Below are 21,653 nucleotides of genomic sequence, written 5' to 3'. Positions count from 1 at the left end.
ACAGACTACTCAGAGACGATCTCTGCCTTGCATATAAGGTGATCTCTGACCCTGCTTTATTGAAAATGCTGCACATTCGCAAGTCAAATGGCACATGAGTTACTCACTCTAAAGACCTAAACCTGGTATGTGATATCACTAGAACCTTCTGGAGGGACAGATTTGTCTCCCAGAGGTTACCACACCTTTGGAATAGACTCTCACTTCACATCGGCCCTCTTCAAACACAATATGGATGACTGGATGGGTAACAGTAAATTCACCCTGGGGGTTCCACCTGTGTCCCTCTTGGACAGGAGCAATACGTGCTGATTATGGTAACAAGGGTAAAATTTGGTAAGGCCTGTAACAGTCCTCGGGCCATTGGCCAAGTAACTTCCTATGATCCTATGATATAATGCACTTCAGCTCTGTTACTGACTTGCTGCACATGTCATATGCATATATAACAGTGTTTGCATTATATATCAACCAGTAATAACTTATCTACTTACAGTGTATTTAAGAATGCTTAGATGAGTTATTTCCACCCATGCACCCAGAAACAGTACTTTTTGATAATTCTGTTTGTAGAGATGGCTAGCACCCCCTTAACCCCCCCCCCACACACACACACACGCACACACCCCTCTGCCTTCAAGACTGGTAAGGTATGGAGTTTAAGGGAAGCCGGTCCCTCTAATGGAATTAACTGTAAATACCACAGGGCCAGGGTATGAAAATGCCCCAGAAGGAATGGTTGTTTGACAGCACAAGTCAAGTCAGCAAACACAAATATTATCTATAAACCATTAATCACCCAGAAATGCATTCAGACTTTTGGTTCATTGCACTTAATAGGGTAACTAAGAAAAAAAAAACAGACTGGAGTAATATGAAATGAGTTATTCATACTTGCCCAAACATATCTCAACAGTACTGACAAGAAGATCGGTCATTTTATCCAATTTTGCACTGAACAATCAATTATAAATCGGCAAAAGCAAAGTTCAAGCTGAGATTGCACACTTCAATAACTCATGTAAAACATAGTTGCACAACTCATTTAGAGTCACTTGGCATCTGATATATTACACATTCACTCATATAACATTGCCCTGGATCTACACTGTGGATTACATCATTTTCATGTAGTAGGTCTGCAGTATGGTCATCTGCCTGTTGTGTCATGGAACACAAATAATGAGTTTTCTACACAAAACAAGGAACATAACATTCTCAACGGACTCATCCCAAATGATATTGTGCAGCACTCCACAAAATATCTCATTTTAGCCTTCAAAAACTTAAAGCAGTACCATAGCGTACAATGGTCACTGCAGTTCCATAGCTCACAAGTGGCCACTGCAGTATCATAGCTCACAAGTGGTCACTGCAACTCCATTCCAGCAATAATATTATGAGTATGCATACCTCTGCCCATTTGGCATCTGGTGATGCCCAACAAAGACACCATAAAAAGTACAGTTGATTTTTGATGTACAAATATATAATCAGAGTGCAGGCAGGAGAAAACAAACATAGTAAGGTCAGGGATAGTATGTGAAGTAATGGCATATGAAGTAATGGCATACATCATACCAATAAACAGGTATCATATCATAGATGAGCACTTATACATATATTTTAGTTAACAGCATTTAAATCCACATGACACTTAAAGCAGTGAAAGAAAATATTATCACATAGTAGCAGCAACGTTGCAGTCATTCTATGGTTTAGCATCTATAATCATGGTGTACACTGCAGAGAGGAACATTATCGGCATTAATCTCTGATGGTCAACAAGTCTTGTTTGCCCCTATATGTCTAATCATTCACCTGCTGTACCCACTATAAACATCCTACTTATCAAACTCCAGAACAAAGCAGGTCGCACATAAACAAGTGAAAATTCTAAAACGGCAGCCTGAAGCAACCCGCTGACTGCCTGCTCACAGTTTCAAATAGCTGGACAAAAACTCGATCACTGGTAAAATCCACATGTCTTTATTGTGAAAACAACAGATGTTAAGCGCTTTCTCCCACAGATGGCGAGCTTCATCAGAACATACCTACTATGTCATCTACTCATTTAAATAGTAAAAAAGGTGCCAAATATGCATACAAATCAATTATCTAACAGTCATATGAAAATTCACTACTAAATGTTAAAATATAAAATAAATAAACAGTACATACAGTTAATATATTGTTCTAACAGTTATGTTCTATATTTTTCTACCTGTATTTAATATAAAATATATAATGTTAAAACATTGTTATTATTGTTGCTATAAAGTGCTAGGTGTAAGATGTGTAAATGTAAGTAAATATAAAAATAAATATTGTCATTGCTCATACATTAATAATGGCTTGATGCTCATACTGTCGTTAATTCCTGGTGGTGTGGTGGCATCAGTGTAAACTTGCCACCATAACTCTCTGTATGCCAAATAATTTTTGAGATTCCCTCCTCTGGGATTATTTTTGACATGATCTATTATGCCAAATTTAAAGGAGTGCTCAACTCCAAAGTTGGAAATATGTCTGTACAAGGCGTTCTTATTGTCAGCTTTCCTAATGGCATACAGATGTGTATAGATTCTCTGTCGTAGTTGTCTCTCCGTTTTGCCTATATAAAAATATTTGCAAAATGAACAGATAGCAATATAAACCACCATAGTGGTACGACAATTGCCCTTACGTAAATGTATATTGGTGTTGCTAATGTTGTTTAAAGAAACATTATCAAAGTCAGCTATATAACTACACTGATGGCATGTGCCACATTTAATAGTATGAGTTGTGTCTTGAAATTTGGTAATAGTAATGTTTTCTATAATATACTTCAAGTTTTTACCCATTTTTGCAACAAATAGTGGTCTTTGCCCCACTATCTCATATATATCTGGTCTTGATTTAAATATATACCAGTTTTTACGAACTATGTTCTTAATCATGTGACTGTATGGGCTATGTTCAATTATGAGAGCTTTGTTAAAATTCCTTATAATCCCTATGTTCTGTTCTGTAGTGTTGTTTCCATCTATAATTTCTGTAGCCTGCTCGCAGGACTGGCCCAAAAGTGGGGAATATCTAGTACCCCATAAATTAACTACATAAGTTACTACTTCATCCAACAAAGCGTTGTTATATCCTCTCTCTTTAAACATATTTGTAATAAATTTTAGTTCATTGATCATGTCTCTGTACCTAGACGTCATTCTCATAGCCCTAATACACTGCCCATGAAAATGTTTCTTTTTAGTTTAAAGGGGTGATAGCTATTATAATCTAAGTATGAGTTAGTAAAAGTAGTTTTTCGGTGAACTGATGATTTAAAGCCTTCGTTATCAACTGAAATCAAAGTGTCTAGATAAGGAACCCCATTTGTGTTGTATGTTGAAGTAAACTTAAGAAATTCTGAACTACTATTTATGTATTCTATAAAGTTGTTTAAAGATCTATTGTCACCTTTCCATAAGATGTAAATATTGTCCAGGTACCGTGAGTAATAATGTACCTGGTCAAAATGCATGCTGTTAAATACATTATTCTCCTCCCAATCCAACATGACCATGTTAGCAAAAATGGGTGCACAAGCGGCACCCATTGCTACACCTTTGGTCTGACGGAATATTTCTCCCTCAAAATAAATAAAATTAAATTCCAGTACTATATTCATTAGTTCTACAAGGGTGGAGATTCTGTCCCAACTGAGGTCTGTATGTTTTCTTAAGCTCCTAGAAAAGGCTTCTAAACCTTCTTCTATTGGGATACAGCTAAATAGATCAATTACATCTATTGAACAAAATATTAAGTTCGTCTTGTCTATTTGGGTGGGAAAATTTCTCAAAAATTGCCATGAATCTTTTACTAAGTGTTTGACATTATTATATATAAATTTCAAAGTGGTATCTATAGTGACTCCTATAGGAAAAGTTTTGGCTTTGCTGCCAGAAATTATAGGCCTTAATGGGGGGTTCAGATGGTCCTTATGCACTTTAGGAATCCCAATAATGGTGGCTAAAGTGGGAAATTCAACTTTCATATAATTATATTCTTCCTCTGTAATTCTTTGCTCCAACATATATTCTTCCAAATACATATCTATTCTCCGATATGCTGTGTTTAATTCATTAAGAGATGTCACAGCATAATTATCCGGTGTGTGGAGTATATTGTGTAATTTGGAATTGTATGTTAAAGTATCAAAGATAACTATACCTCCCCCTTTGTCTGGCTTCATGTATCTGTAGCTTCGATCCATAAATGTCATTTAAGATGTTAACTTCTTCCTCAGTAAGATTAATGTGCGTGTTAGATTTCTTCTTGTGTCCCAGTGTTTTATTTAATTTATGTATGTCACTGATGACTTTATTTTCAAAAACTGATACAATGGGGTTGTTAAAAGGTATATAGGTACTTTTCTTTTTTAGCTTTTGTGATTCTGTCATGGTGTTTATTACATTCGTATTATTCAAAGGGTTGTTGAACATTGCAGCTAGGTTCAATTTCCTAGTGAATTTCTTAAATTCAAATATTGAATCTACCACCCGAAATTGTGGGGTGGGTATAAATTTAAGCCCCTTAGAAAATAAACTGAAATGGGGAACTTGCAAGTGTGCATTACTATAATTATAAATTTTAAAGTTCTTATATTCACTTACTATATTATCATATTATCATCATATCACCCCACAATTTCGGGTGGTAGATTCAATATTTGAATTTAAGAAATTCACTAGGAAATTGAACCTAGCTGCAATGTTCAACAACCCTTTGAATAATACAAATGTAGTAAACACCATGACAGAATCACAAAAGCTAAAAAAGAAAAGTACCTATATACCTTTTAACAACCCCATTGTATCAGTTTTTGAAAATAAAGTCATCAGTGACATACATAAATTAAATAAAACAGTGGGACACAAGAAGAAATCTAACACGCACATTAATCTTACTGAGGAAGAAGTTAACATCTTAAATGACATTTGTATGGATCGAAGCTACAGATACATGAAGCCAGACAAAGGGGGAGGTATAGTTATCTTTGATACTTTAACATACAATTCCAAATTACACAATATACTCCACACACCGGATAATTATGCTGTGACATCTCTTAATGAATTAAACACAGCATATCGGAGAATAGATATGTATTTGGAAGAATATATGTTGGAGCAAAGAATTACAGAGGAAGAATATAATTATATGAAAGTTGAATTTCCCACTTTAGCCACCATTATTGGGATTCCTAAAGTGCATAAGGACCATCTGAACCCCCATTAAGGCCTATAATTTCTGGCAGCAAAGCCAAAACTTTTCCTATAGGAGTCACTATAGATACCACTTTGAAATTTATATATAATAATGTCAAACACTTAGTAAAAGATTCATGGCAATTTTGAGAAATTTTCCCACCCAAATAGACAAGACGAACTTAATATTTTGTTCAATAGATGTAATTGATCTATTTAGCTGTATCCCAATAGAAGACGGTTTAGAAGCCTTTTCTAGGAGCTTAAGAAAACATACAGACCTCAGTTGGGACAGAATCTCCACCCTTGTAGAACTAATGAATATAGTACTGGAATTTAATTTTATTTATTTTGAGGGAGAAATATTCCGTCAGACCAGCAGGTAGCAATGGGTGCCGCTTGTGCACCCATTTTTGCTAACATGGTCATGTTGGATTGGGAGGAGAATAATGTATTTAACAGCACGCATTTTGTCCAGGTACATTATTACTCACGGTACCTGGACGATATTTACATCTTATGGAAAGGTGACAATAGATCTTTAAACAACTTTATAGAATACATAAATAGTAGTTCAGAATTTCTTAAGTTTACTTCAACATACAACACAAATGGGGTTCCTTATCTAGACACTTTGATTTCAGTTGATAACGAAGGCTTTAAATCATCAGTTCACCGAAAAACTACTTTTACTAACTCATACTTAGATTATAATAGCTATCACCCCTTTAAACTAAAAAGAAACATTTTCAAAGGGCAGTGTATTAGGGCTATGAGAATGACGTCTAGGTACAGAGACATGATCAATGAACTAAAATTTTTTACAAATATGTTTAAAGAGAGAGGATATAACAACGCTTTGTTGGATGAAGTAGTAACTTATGTAGTTAATTTATGGGGTACTAGATATTCCCCACTTTTGGGCCAGTCCCAGCAGGCTACAGAAATTATAGATGGAAACAACACTACAGAACAGAACATAGGGATTATAAGGAATTTTAACAAAGCTCTCATAATTGAACATAGCCCATACAGTCACATGATTAAGAACATAGTTCATAAAAACTGTTATATATTTAAATCAAGACCAGATATATATGAGATAGTGGGGCAAAGACCACTATTTGTTGCAAAAATGGGTAAAAACTTGAAGTATATTATAGAAAACATTACTATTACCAAATTTCAAGACACAACTCATACTATTAAATGTGGCACATGCCATCAGTGTAGTTATATAGCTGACTTTGATAATGTTTCTTTAAACAACATTAGCAACACCAATATACATTTACGTAAGGGCAATTGTCGTACCACTATGGTGGTTTATATTGCTATCTGTTCATTTTGCAAATATTTTTATATAGGCAAAACGGAGAGACAACTACGACAGAGAATCTATACACATCTGTATGCCATTAGGAAAGCTGACAATAAGAACGCCTTGTACAGGCATATTTCCAACTTTGGAGTTGAGCACTCCTTTAAATTTGGCATAATAGATCATGTCAAAAATAATCCCAGAGGAGGGAATCTCAAAAATTATTTGGCATACAGAGAGTTATGGTGGCAAGTTTACACTGATGCCACCACACCACCAGGAATTAACGACAGTATGAGCATCAAGCCATTATTAATGTATGAGCAATGACAATATTTATTTTTATATTTACTTACATTTACACATCTTACACCTAGCACTTTATAGCAACAATAATAACAATGTTTTAACATTATATATTTTATATTAAATACAGGTAGAAAAATATAGAACATAACTGTTAGAACAATATATTAACTGTATGTACTGTTTATTTATTTTATATTTTAACATTTAGTAGTGAATTTTCATATGACTGTTAGATAATTGATTTGTATGCATATTTGGCACCTTTTTTACTATTTAAATGAGTAGATGACATAGTAGGTATGTTCTGATGAAGCTCGCCATCTGTGGGAGAAAGCGCTTAACATCTGTTGTTTTCACAATAAAGACGTGTGGATTTTACCAGTGATCGAGTTTTTGTCCAGCTATTTGAAACTGTGAGCAGGCAGTCAGCGGGTTGCTTCAGGCTGCCGTTTTAGAATTTTCACTACTTATCAAACTAGAAGAAGAGATTTGACCCTGCATCATGGAATAACTAGATGGAGAGTTATATGACTCAGCACATGTTCTTGCCCTTGAATAGATTCCTCTTGCATGTCAAGCAGTGCAGTTCTCTATCTGCCTTTAAAAACAAGTTAGAAAGTTGGATGAGTACCCCAAAATACACAGTGGGACTTACAGTTCTTGCCCTCCTTGAAAAGGTGGTAGACCCTAAGGGTAGTTATTGGCCTCTTTTCTAATGTCCTTGTATTTCCTATGATCCAATGATTCCCAGGCTTCATGTTTATAGGCTGACATCAGTTACATTGACTATCAATCTGATGAAGCCTAATTATCAAAACTACATTATTAATTGAAAAAATACAGTTTTGTTGAAACTACAAACCAAGTATCTACATTACAGTTAAAGAATATTATCATCCACACTTTACTTAAATATGCTTACTTACTCTGGGGCCACAAAACAGAAGAGAAAGACAAAAACATTTCTATAGTGAAAGCCAATCCCTCTGCAGTAGACATGCAGGGTGATCATTTAGAAAAATAATGCACCTGCAGTGATACAGCACAGAAATACACCAAACAAAATATATTTGTTATTGTTCCCTTACACTGAACAACACTTTGGAATAAAACACATTAGAAATCCACTGTTAGTAAAGCTGTCAGTCAGTGTAAAGGACACACACGACTGCCCTTCACCTACTTTAATTTAATGGCATGCTTCTTGTCCTGACAGGGAATCACAGTTACTGGGGAATGCACTGAACTATCATTAACCTAAGTTCTAGATGAGAAGCCACAACTGACAGACTACAGTTATCATCCTGCATGGCCTGGGCTTTTCTAGTTATGGGTAGTTTTGTTTTCCAGGTGGCAGTTTGCAAGCAGAGCACACAGAATTCAATGTCACGCAGGCAGTATGAAAGTGCATGCTTCCACATGCTTGAATCCCTGCCTGGAATGCAGTGCATTCTTTGATAGGTAAAATGGTCTTGCCCATCCCTGTACATCTTAGCCTGACTCCAGGCCATCTGTCATGTGTTGCTCATGCCATAGGAATGTCTACTACTACCCTCCCCTAGAATGGCTGAACCAGCATCAGCTATTAACTAACACCCCACCCCCACCAGTCAGTACTCCCACCAGTCAGTACCACCACCATCAGCACCACCCAGGCCTATTACTGGAATCCAGGTCAACAGAGCTGCATTCATTGCCTTATCCCTCAGAACCACAGAAATGGTTCAGAAGTGGTACTGATTCTAACAGATCATGAAAGCTCTGATTCTGTTTCATCTGTTCTCACATGTTATTTGTTTTTCATAAATTAAAACAATTTTTCAGGCAATGATTTTTATGATGAATCCGGGACACAAAACTAAAAAAAAAATAAAATAAAATAAAAAAAATATGCACTTGCATGAAATTTACAGTTTACAGCCCCAGGCTTTTACATGTGCAACTCATGTTTGTTTCCATTTGCACAAACATCTATCACTGCTAACAGTGCCTAATAAAGAGTCCACAAGAAGCCACAGTTTTGTGTCTGCATTGGTGAGGGGCTGGAAATGCATCATGATACCATAATAAAGACAGGCTTGGCAGAAAAAAAAGATACAACATAGAAAATTAGCAATGCTATAAGTCTTCTTTCATCATGTATGTGTGGAGACTGTATTATGTTTGTACAATTATATTTAAATATGTAGCAATTAAAGTAATTTAAGGTACAATTTAATGTATAAACATAATGCAAAACTTTTCAGTCCCTTCTGAATAGTGTTAACCATTGGTAGCATTCACTTAAGTCAACACTTTGAATAGGCAATGCAACCTTTGAGGCGCACTTAAAAATATATATATTGCAACAAAAACAAATAATCATGTTCAAAAATGCCTAAAGAACTTACTTTTACTTTATTTATTTTATTTACATTTGTTTACTGTGAAAATCCGACTGGGCCAGAAACTCATTTTCAGCGGAGGCCCAGGGAGAAAAGCTCCACAGAAATATAAGCAAAATACAATAATTACATAGTACAATAGTATTCATATAGTAAGATGCAGAATACACTTAAGTTTTTATTGACAAGGTATTCTCTGTCCTTGAGCCCCTGACCACTAGCCTCCTTCACTGATACATCATCTTTCTCATTTCCTCATCCAACTTGTACACAGCTTAGTGAGGGAATTACCTAAGTGCTTTGAATGTTTTCTTAATAACACCACCACCCACTGCAGCTACAGAAGTACCTACAGTGCTGGGTCCAGCTCTGTGCATGTCTCCATACAAATGCAACCCCCCTCCCCCCACTATTTTTTAGAGTACTGCCAGGTAGACTATGCTCTACAGTTGCCTTTTCTCTGTCCTGCTCCAACTGGTCCCTTCCAGGACTACTTGTCCTTTTATTGGATGAATGGAAAAAAATGCCAACAAATGATAGCACTTCCATGAACTACATTTACCACTGCTACTACTCACTAAGAAAGAATTATTAAAAGCTGTTGGGAAGTGTTACTTTCTAATTCAGTAGTAACTAATGCTGCAGGGACTGTTGCATTTTTTTAAAATATGCTAAAATTATTAAAGGAAGTTTTTAACTAAACCTTTGACTTGTCTGAAGCCCATTCATTTAATATGTGGAACTTTTAGATGTAATGTGTGGGGTGTTTTACATCCTTGCATAAATGCAAAAACAATGAGACTAGTAATTGCTTTTATAGCAAAAACAAAATTGTAAATTCAACACCAAGGGGACCATTTATATTCCTTATTTGCTTGTGGGTTTTCATGCTGAAAAACTGAATGCTATTTTTAGGACAAGAATTAGGGAATGTTTAAATATATTGCAAATTAAAACATGAAAAGGGTATTATATAAACACATAGCAGATGTATCCCACACTTCCACTATGAGTGGACGAAAGCATATGCACTCCAGGATTGGAATCCTGAACTGCATTTGCCAAAAAAAAAAAAAAGCTGAAAAAAACACAGACACACGCACACACACACACATATATATATATATATATATATATATATATATATATATATATATCAACTATATATCAACTCCAAGGTTGCACCAACTCAAAGAAAGGGTAAATTCCCGCATCGTTACTGGCACAACTTGCCAATGTTGACTTCCCGTGGAGGAACTCCCCTAATCGGCAGGCTGAATCTTGGGCAACTGAAGTCAACAGTTCAGTCTTCATTTATCAGTGTAATTTTAAACTTAAGTTTTGGAGCCAGATGTTAGATTGCTGTTAGGTGGAGATTTCACTAATTTGTTATTGCAAATTGAAGCAAGGCAATAATCAGAGCCTGAAATTGGACAGAAAGAGAGACAAAATTTCCTGTCCAGCCTCCACTGAAATCTAAACGTATATGTAAGACTGGTTGATTCATGTTTCATACTTAGTGATGCAAAATCTTTTGAAATTTGTATTTACATATGCTGTTAACATGTTAGTCCTAATTAATAGCATTTTAGCCTGAACATTTCTCTGTTATTGTAATAACTTTTTTTTTACCTTTTTTTTTTTATTTGTTAAGGTACAAAATATTACAAGCAAACAAACCATAAGGCTGAAACCAGTGCAACAGACAATGAATATTTCTGAAAACAAGAATGTTAAATTGACATCATGGAACTTTGAAAGAATATATATAAATATAAATCAACATACAAAAAGTAATAAGTGAACCTTTGTGTCAAGGGTCAATGAATATAGTAAAAAACACATTTTTTTTTAACTTTACTCATTGGCTTTTGGGGTCTGTTTTAGGATTTGCAGTTCCTGCCAGTGGAACTTATGAAGCAGCTGACACCACCTGTCTCCCCCATGGGACTGATCGGCTACTCACTTCCATCCCTGAGAGGTGGCGCCTCTAATACCGGAATCACTGACCAAACCCAGGTCAGCTGTGACTCAACCAGGTCAACTGTTTTTACTATGGAAGTATCAGTACGAAATGTATATTTAAAAATTGTTTTGTTGGTGTTTAGTGCATCCATCCTAAGTACTACACTGTGAGCATTAGGTTTACATTTACATGTCTATCACTTATCTTCAGTATTCTTTTTTCATCCTGAAATCGTCAGCTGCTATAAAACAGGAAAATATGTCATCATGCTACAAATTGCCAGAAACATTTAATTCTATATTTTCATACCTATACACCACGTTTCTTATGTTAATTAAAACAATTGCCAAATGCAGTAAAGTAAGGAAAAGTAATGTTAGGGCATACGTTTCTATAAACTTCTAATGCTATGAGATGCACTGCTCTCTGCAGGGATCTAACACGTATTATTAATTCTGAAAACCCAGGCTAGTTAATAATTAAGTAAGGTTGTTACAAGATGGGCACTGACATGATTAACAAATTATTAGAACGATGAAAATATAAGAAAAGATGCATACTTCAGGTTTATTTAGTATTGTGCATTGCCTCTGAGTGCACACTACACAGTCGGCTTGTTTCTGGACTTAGCCTTTACAGATCAGCCCTTCTATAGTGGTAGATTCATATATATTATCCAGCAACATCACCCCAATGACTCACAAAGCAGTCAACCTCAAATGCTGAAAGTAAACCTATGAAGATAGCTCATGAATTTAAAACAATTGATTCTCAAACTACAGAAAAGCATTGCTTTTACACAATCTTACAGCTGAACTAAGAAGATTAAGGAACGATACCTGAAAAATGCTGGCTTCTGTTAAACAAGATCAAAACAGCTTAATGCAGGAAGTCAATGATGAAACACACCAAAATGACATCTTAAGGCAATATACTGGTTCATCTCTGTGAAGCTCAGAAATCCATGCTGCTTTCCCAGCAGAAATGCTTCATTTCCTTAATATCTGCTAAAAAGAAACCAAGGATTTTTCATAGCACTGAAACTGTGGAAGCAAGCAGCTGTGCGTGTGAACAGATAATCTAAATGTACAGATTCTAAAATACAAAAGCAAGTCAAACAATCAAAAAACAGCTTGACAGACGATCATAAATGATTTGCAAATCGGTTCACATATGGCCATAATAAAGTGTCAGCCTGCAAAACAGAGTATTGTAGCAGTCATACAATGATCTAACGATGCTGCACCCACTTTCTTAAAGAAACAGTATTTCAATTACAAGAGCAGAGAACAAGTTATTACTACATCACAGCACATTAGAACAAGTGTTATAATGTAGAGCATTGATACCAAAAACTTTAACACTTTTACTAGAGTTGCTTAACCGAGAAAAAAAATGTAAGACTGCTTTACTGAGATACTGGAGAAACTGGACTGCACTCATGAACAGCAATGTATTCTATAAAAGGAGGGTGACAAATTAAAATAACAGGAGATCAACAACACCTAACAACTCAGCTGAAAGAAAATAACTCCTGATAGCTAAAATTCCTGAACATCATCTGCATTTGAAGGAAGAGATAAAAGAAATGAGGAAGCAAGGAATTGTAGCAAACAGTATATACAGAATCTGATGACATCACACATTCAGATAATATTGTATGCAGTATTTAACTAGAAATCATAAAAACAGCTTCACATCATTTTTTAACTTGAATATTTATTTCAGTACTCTGGCATTATACAGCTGAGATATAAAGCATTGACTTTAAAAATATAGCATAGCAAATGGGGTGATAAACTTCTGCCTCACAGGACTAGGATTCACCTTCTTTCACAACCATTCACTTGGCTGAAAAAATGGCTTCCTTGCCTTCACACAGTTCTCATTCCTTCCTCCAGAGGGACAAGAATTTATCATTATCTCTGTCTGGGACAAAGTCTGGGCCCATCCCCTCCTATATAGATGCTGTCGTATCTACTAGCAGTAAGACCAAAACAAACCACAGTGATGGAATTCTAACCTTATTAGGCTATATAACAAAAGGGAAGGAGTCATGGATAAAATCAGGAAGAGCAACTCCCATAGTGATAAGAGCTCTCTAATTAAAATAAATAGGAAACTAAGAGAACTAATTAAGTCTAACAAAGCCAATTAAAATCTCAAGATAGCCTCACAGGCTAAAGGCAACCACAAGGCCTTCTACATCTCTGTCTGTTACCTATGCTGAAGTAGTGATCAATGGTGCCAACTTCACGGAGTAGAGCAAGATAGCGAATCTGCTAGCTGACAAATTCAGTTCAAACTTTATCTCCCACCCCTTGCTTTGACCCATTACATACCTACTAGCATAACCCCCCAACCATAAGCAGGGAGCAGATCCTGGTGGTGCTTACTAAGACCAGAACACAGCCTTAATGTGCTCGAACAGTATTCTGGGATGCTTCCTAAATAGCTTGAAACATGGTCTAGCAGGACTGCTTGAGTCACTTTTCAACTATACCCTCAAAACAGACATTGCACCATGAGAATGGAGGACTGCAGTGGTAACCAACTTCACAATAGTGGACCGTCAACTGACCCCAGAAAATACAGACACATTATTCTGACTAGTATAATATGAAAAAACATGGAATAAATTATCATGGAGATGATCAACAAAGACATAGGCAAGCTTCAGACACTGGACCAAACCCAGTCTGACTTTGTCAAGGGGAAGTCTTGCCTACTAAACCAGGTGGACTTCTTTAAACAGGTCACCAAGGCAATGGATGAGGGGAATATGGTGCATACCACCTAAGTGGACCTGGCTAAGGTGTTCAATGCAATACCCCACTCAGGTGTAGATGACAAACTAACAAACTAGGCATAAACTCCTGCATAACTCAATGGATTGGCAGCTGGGCACACAGAAGCACCAGGATTGGTGAGACCACCTCCACAAAGAGCCCAGTGACCAGCAGTGTATCCAAGGGCTTTTTGCAAGGACCACTCCTATTTGACATCAACTCCTCAGAGGTAAAGGCTATTGTCAAGGGCCTTTGGTTGAACACGTTCACTGATGTCTGCAATTTGGGAGTTAACATAGATTCCCTCCATGATGCAAACATCTTACAAGAGGGTCTAGAACAGAAAAATGACTAGTTCCAAAGTTATAGATTAAAACTCAATCCAAGAAATACATTATAGTTCCTTTTGGAAAATGGCCACCCAGACTAATTACTTCATCAGTAAATCAACCCTAAGAGTAGTCAGGGATTGGCGAACATATGTAGACAGTAATCTGGCCTTTGAGTCACCCAACTTATAAGTAAGGGCATGACATCCAGGTCTATGGAAGTCATGGTGCCACTTTATTTGGCCCTTATCAGACCTGTCATCGAGTATAATGCCTATTTTGGCATGTACCTGACCAGACATATGCAACACTTGGAATGCTCACAAAGGTTCCTTACCAAGAGAATCTAGGGTATAAATACATTGTCCTGTATGGGTAACCTTAAAACCCCATTTCTATATTTAAATACTACAGGTTACTGAGAGGCGATCTATGTCTGGCATACAAGGCATCCTGAGATCCAGCTCTGACAGACCTTTTGCACATCCATAAAAAGAATGGCACTAGAAGCAGTAGATCCAAGGATTTAAATTTTACTTGCAACATAAATAGGACATGTTGGCAAGGCAGATATGTATCTCATAGGATCCCCATGCTCTGGAACAAGCTCCTCATCCGTGTGAAGTATAGTCCATTCCTAACAACCACTGAAGAGACCCATGGAAGCGCTACCCTTCCTCCAGCATGTTGGAAGGATATGACTGTATTACAGAGAATACCTCTTGTATGGAAATGTCTTCACACTTCATAAAGCAAAGTACTTCTCTTACTTTAGTCTAACATAACCTTGACCAATGAAAGGGAAATTAGAAATTCAGCCCAAGTCTGGCCTCCATGTGTCTGATAGACAGAGGCAGACAGTAACTATGCCAAAACTAACATACTCTTCCACGCAACCTTTAGAGACTTATTAACTAACATACCCCCACACACAAATAAATGCCCATGATGGGTAGGAACACAACTGGGTTGGGTTATGCTGCTAGGAATATAAAGAACCTGATGATCATTAGCATAGTATACACCTATGATCCAATGAACCTAGGATGACAGCCCTGTGGTCCATTAATTTCCAAGTTCTGCGTACACCAGCTCCATCCTTCAACTGGAAGCAAAAGGAATGTAATAGGGAAAGGGTCAGTTAGTTGGATAAATGGACCAGCCAAAGTCATTTCTGCATATTGATACTACAAGCTTAGTAGTAGCTGCTCATTAGGAAAAGTAATGTACTACTGCACATGGAGTTCTTGGAGGCAGACTACCACATACAGGCTTACATGACCTCATGCACCCACATGAGCAGGCAGTGTGATGACAGAAAGTAGGTTGTTGCGTTTCATATTGTAAGTTTGTTGACTGTGGAGCACTACCGAGCAAGCAGTTTCACAACACCATACACAGCCCAACAGTTTTCTCTATGTCTCACATCTTTCATTCCCATTAACTAAATAGATGCAATGGCACAAGACATCTCACACCCTGTCACAGGCCACGCTATCAGATTGCCCTGCATTGTGTGACAATTCTCAGAATGTGGAACAGATGTGGCTGTAGGATGACCCCCATTATTCTCTGGTATTAGGCCGCCAGTATGGTTGTGGTTTCCAATGGCACCTTTTCTAGCAGGACACCCTAGCAGTGCATGCAAGAATTTAAGATCTTCCTTTATTTGTTGAACAGAGAATACGGGGAGCACCTATGAGGGTCCCCAATATAAGGTGGAAACCTGGGACTTTCTTGTCAGGACTGATGCTACAGGCATACCTCACACTGGCTAGCAGTGCAAGCACCACTGAAGTGACCCATGGAGGTGCTACCCTTCCTCCAGCATGTTGGAAGGATATGATTGTATCACAGAGAATACTTCTTCTATGGAAATGTCTTCACTCTACATAAAGCAAAGTACTTCTCTTACTTTAATCTAACATAATTTGAAAGAATGAATGTGAAACCACAAATTATTCCACATTTTAGTTCCCATATTTTCCATGGATGGGGCAACAAGTAAACTTCCCAATATATCCTTGTTCAACCCGCATTTGCTTATTCATACACAAAATACAAGGGCTAAAAACTACCATGGGAATTAAAGGGTAGGCTTCTTAAGATCCTCACAGATCTTAGTAGCTACTGAGTACCTATGAACCTCCAACCCTGTGAAACATCCAGGCCTTCTTAGCTGGTAGGAAGAAGTGGTCAGAGTAAGCACATCTGGGCTTTATTGTAAGTATGATGCCCATTTTTTGTACATGGCTTCACCATACAACCAAATTTGACTGCACACTAGTTATTTCTCTGTTTTTATCTGCAGCCAGAAAGCTACTTCAGATAATAGTCTCCTGTATTGGAGGATGTTCTGCATTTCCAGGCACAGGAGTGAGTACATCTGTCTCTTATCACATACTCAGAAGAGTAGTTATCCATTCCTCATTACTTTTAAAATGTGTTAACCTCACATGTCATAGAGGTTATCTCTACAGAATTGTACGCTGCTTGTAAATGTTTCAACTCCCAAACCCCTGCTTACACTTATTAAGAATACCAAAACTTGTCAGAGATTTGGGATGCATGGCTAGGCTTAAAAAGGCATTGTGGTCATTAGCCTAGTAAAGATCTATGACGGGTGTTTTAGGCAGTGTATGACACTTTAGTAGTCAGGTAATATGTGCTGTCACCAGGCTGCGCTAGTATGTCACAGCTATGTTATTAAATTATATGATGTAAAGTAAAGGTCACTGGAACATATTCCCACATGTTTACATTACTGTAGCACTTCATAGGTATAGTACAGAGATTACACCAGACAATCATGTCAAGGGTGGAGCCACAACTGACCCTGGGAACTACTGACCAATAAGCCTGACCAGTCTGATCTGTAAGGCTATGGAGTGAATCATTATGGAACTCATAAATGGAGAGATTGGGAACCTCCAGTCGCTGGACCCCACGCAGTTCAGCTTCGGCAAGGGCAGATCATGCCTCCTGAACCTGGTAGATTTCTTTGAGACAGTTACTCGGGATATAGATAAGGGAAAGGAGGTGCACACGGCTTACCTTGACCTTGATAAAGCATTTGACACCATTCCCCATTCAGGTATTATTGATAAGCTCACCAGCCTGGGCATAAACCCTTATGTCACAAGATGGATCGCAAATTGGCTCTCAGACAGATCCCATAAAGTAAGAGTAGCGGGATCTATGTCCGAATCCAGACCAGTAATGAGTGGTGTGCCTAAGGGCTCTGTCCTGGGGCCCCTCCTGTTTGGCATATACTTCTCAGAAGTACAGGCAAGCACGGAAGAGCTGTGGCTGACTGAGTTTGCGGACGACTGCAAACTGGGTGCTATAATAGAGTCTCCAGCTGACGTGGAGATCCTCCAGAAGGGCTTAAATGAGACTGATGCATGGTGTCAAAGCCATGGTCTCAAGCTACATGCAAAGAAATGCGCAGTAATCCCCTTTGGAAAAAACAGAGTACCCGCAAACTACAACATAGGAGGTAATCCCCTGAAATCTGAAGCAGAAATAAGGGATCTAGGGACCCAAGTAGATAGTCAGCTTTCCTTTGATAACCATGTTGCCAAAGTGGTTAGAAAATCCTTCTATGTGACCCATCTGATCACGAAAGGGTTCGCATCAAGATCTAAGGATGTAATGGTGCCCCTCTATTCTTCCCTCATCAGACCCATTATTGACTACAATGCACCAATTGGAATGTACCTGGCTAGACATCTCCAGCAGCTGGAGAGAACACAAAGGTACCTAACCAAGAGGATTACTGACCTCAAACAGTTGCCCTATGCAGCACAATTGAAAAAGCTAAGACTGTTTTCTGTTGCATACTGCTTTCTCAGAGGCGATCTCTGTCTAACATACAGAGCCATGTCCAACCCAGAATTGTTGAACATGCTCCATCTTAGCAAAACCAAATCTACTCGAGCTACATGCTCTAGGGATATAAACCTCAACACAACAATGAATAGAACATGCTGGAGGGATAGATTCCCTTCGCAGAGACTTCCCTTACTATGGAACAGGGTCCCGATCTACATAAGACAGAGCCCCTCACTATCACTCTTCAAGAGGAACCTTGATGAGTGGATGGGTAACAGAAAGTTCACACCGGGGATCACACCAACAGCACTACTAGATAGGGGCCAAGGGTACTAGCTGCTAGTACAAGGGTCTAGGGAACTACTAAAGGGGTGGTGAATACCGCACAACATGGCTGGGCTAATATATGCCTTCGGGCAGATAGCCCAGTACCGACCTATGAACCTATAAGGGCAGTGACTATACCCTGTATTATTTCATCAATTTAGTATATGTAGATAGCAGTTGTCAGTATATATCCCTGGACTGCCAGTACTCACCTGCACATCTCACCTGTGTTTCTACTGAGATTGCTGTTGTAGCATATGATAATGTTTATCTATTAATATTATTGTACTTCATTTGATAACTGCATTTCTCTCCCCTTCCCTTCTTCTTTTTAATATAATTTCCTTTTAATGTATTTCATTTGTCGGTTGTGTTATTTATTACCTTTTATTTTGCATTTCTATACAGCAGCTGTGCCTATGGTTCCACCATGTCCAATAATACCTAGGTCTGTGCTTGCTGAACTAAGAGTGATACATTTGTGACCCACAAATATCAGAGGCGGTAAGAGAGGCTGGTGGACCTGCGCATTGATGCCGTCATCAGCCATCTGGAAAGACTTCTCTTGAGACTAGCACTGCTAGCTCCATTGGACTCAGTGGGGAAGAAGTCCAGGGTGGTGAATAAACTCCCACTGGCTATGACACAAGCAGGGTGGTGAAGATTACCATATCCACCCTATCCCCCATTATGGTGTTCCCCTCCCTTTTGTGTCATTGCCCTTCCATGTTTGCTGTCAAGTCCTCCATTTCACTATTATCTTACCTTTGCATCTCTTTTGGCTAAAACCTCAGTGTCATCTCCTACTATCGTTGTGCTTGCACCTGCCCTGTCAGTCTTGTCTGTGTTATGTGTTTGTGTATTCGTCGATACTAATTACCAACACCATCCTTCCTTGCCTGCACTTTCAGCTACATCCTTCCCACCTTACCTCCTTTGACTAGAGAAAATGGACATCTGTCCTACAAAATAAAATACCCTTCCTTTCCAATTTTGCAAATATATTCCCTCCCTGTCTCCCTTATACAATTTCCTCTGCTTGCTTTCTCCTTTTTCTTATTGTCCTAAACTCCCATTTGCACCATTTAATCTGTTAAAAATAGGTCTAAATGTGTGCATTAGGTCCTTTAAGGCTGATAACTACTGCTCTCATCTTGTTTCTTTTGTGTGGAAGTGAACATGCTGAGGCACATAAATGGGCTTAATGCAGCAGTTGTGCTCATCATATTACATAGCCACCATTGCGGTCATCTCTTCCTCACCACAGGCCTTGCTCTGACCACAGATGGGATTGTTAATTGGCTGCTGCTTGAGCTCTGCATTTTCACTTAGTTACTTGTCAGTGAACTCAGAACCCCATCACTCCCAGAGGGTATATACAGGCCAGCTTACCTCTATCACAGTGAGCAGTTTTCTGAATCCCAAAGGAAAGTACTTTGTTTTGGACAAGTGTTTTGTACAAAGTACAAGCATACATAAAAGAGCACATGCTTTATTTCACAAAGAGAGGCAGAATTTGAAACTAGAAAATCCATGCACCTTTTATAAAAATTTCACTGAAAAAATAATACAACATGATTCACAAAATTAAAAAAATAAATAAATAAAAATAAAGTATGTAGCATTCCAGGACAAAGGTGAAATTAGTGACATTGATAACTCAAAATTAGTTTCATTGTTGTAGATTAACAGCGAAGAGTGGAATCCTTAATTAGAAAAAGAAGGATTGGAAAATATATATTTTCTAGGATTCAGAGAAAAACTGAGAATGAAACATTTTCTTTCTAGCAGTGGAACATTTATTTCTTAGTTTACCCAGGCACAGCGGGGCCACATGGAGTGGTGTATGGTATAAGAACATCCTGTGCCAGGAAGTCCCCTAGAAAAGCCATACTCCAAACTGTTCCCTTAAATTAGACATAATAGAGTCATTCTGAGGCACTGCTGTTTATGCATATCATGTGTATGTGTCTGGAGCTGTGTAATATCTGATATACACATAAATAGCACTCATCAGTAAGAGGGAGTTGTGGAAGAGATGAGTTGGAGTAAGAAGTAGCTGCCGCTGAATGCCAGTAGTATGACAGTCTGTGCCAATACCCATCATACATTTTTTGCAGGGGGATGGCAGTCCCATGGTCATAGTCCATCTGAGAAGCATAGGCCAAGAATGCAATCGCTGTGTTTTATATATTAAGTTAGGAGCTGGACCGCTGTTCAGATGTAGCATCTCTTTCATCAGTAATTCTAGACCCAACTTACGTCTCACAAGAGCTGTTTGCAGGGCCCCTTAACTGATGAGCCATTGATCAACTGATGAAAGGGAAGAGAATCTAGGGTGTTGCATTTGTCAAGAAGCAGCATGTTTCTGAGTTATAAAACACCACTGAAATCCTGAATCCGTCACAAACTCTCTTTTGCCTGGTATATCATTATTCTAGCCCCCTTCCCAATTAAAAAGAGACAAACTCAGAAAACAACATGTCCTGTAAATCATTTTACTCTTAAACCTAGTAAGATAATTTGTGATATATAACTTTCAGTCTTATATATGGCATTTTATTGAATCAGTGACAATGTGGTGGCTGAAATGAAAAAAAAAATAAGATAAGACTGTAATTAAGGAGAAATATTAGCAAATATTGATAAAGAGCAGTGCATGTGGAATAAATGACAGCTTCATTCATGGAAGGTTATTATCTGAATATAACCTGACAAGAAAATGCCTTTATTATTACTTTAGCAGTGGACGTAGCAAATAAAAATGTATACATCTGTGAAGTAGTTCAGATTTGCCAAAGATGGTTGTATTTAACCTCCTAGATGTTTTGAGACTGTGACTGCCACCCTTGTTAAAGGTTTATCTGTCACTGCAACTCACTTAGGTGTGGCTAAAACATTCAACACTATATCCCATGATAGAATCTTTCATAAATCCAGAGATCTGATGGTAAACAAAGCCATAATAACCTGGGTGCACCAATGTCTATATGGTCATACAAAACAGATAATAATAATAGGACTCTCATCATCATATATTATCACCAGTGTAGTCCCTCAGTGCTCTGTCCTGAGACTTACCCTTTTTGGCATCCTTGTCTGGCTCATCAATTATGCAGATGACTCCAAACGTTGGAACATTGGCCTT

General features: G+C 37.9%; 1 protein-coding gene across 1 annotated transcript in view; it reads right to left on the bottom strand.

Annotated features, from left to right (window-relative positions):
• Window positions 1–21,653, bottom strand: part of GNG4 (G protein subunit gamma 4) — a 938,259-nt gene that overhangs the window by 603,045 nt on the left and 313,561 nt on the right. The window contains exon 2 of the mRNA XM_044075815.1: window positions 12,066–12,233. The gene's annotated coding sequence lies outside the window, so the exon portion shown is untranslated. The remainder of the gene's footprint in view (window positions 1–12,065; window positions 12,234–21,653) is intronic.

This window comes from Protopterus annectens, chromosome 1.part1 (assembly GCF_019279795.1).
Source record: "Protopterus annectens isolate FY-2018-M chromosome 1.part1, PAN1.0, whole genome shotgun sequence".
NCBI classification, from domain to species: domain Eukaryota; kingdom Metazoa; phylum Chordata; order Ceratodontiformes; family Protopteridae; genus Protopterus; species Protopterus annectens.
This window is presented reverse-complemented; position numbering and strand designations above follow the sequence as displayed.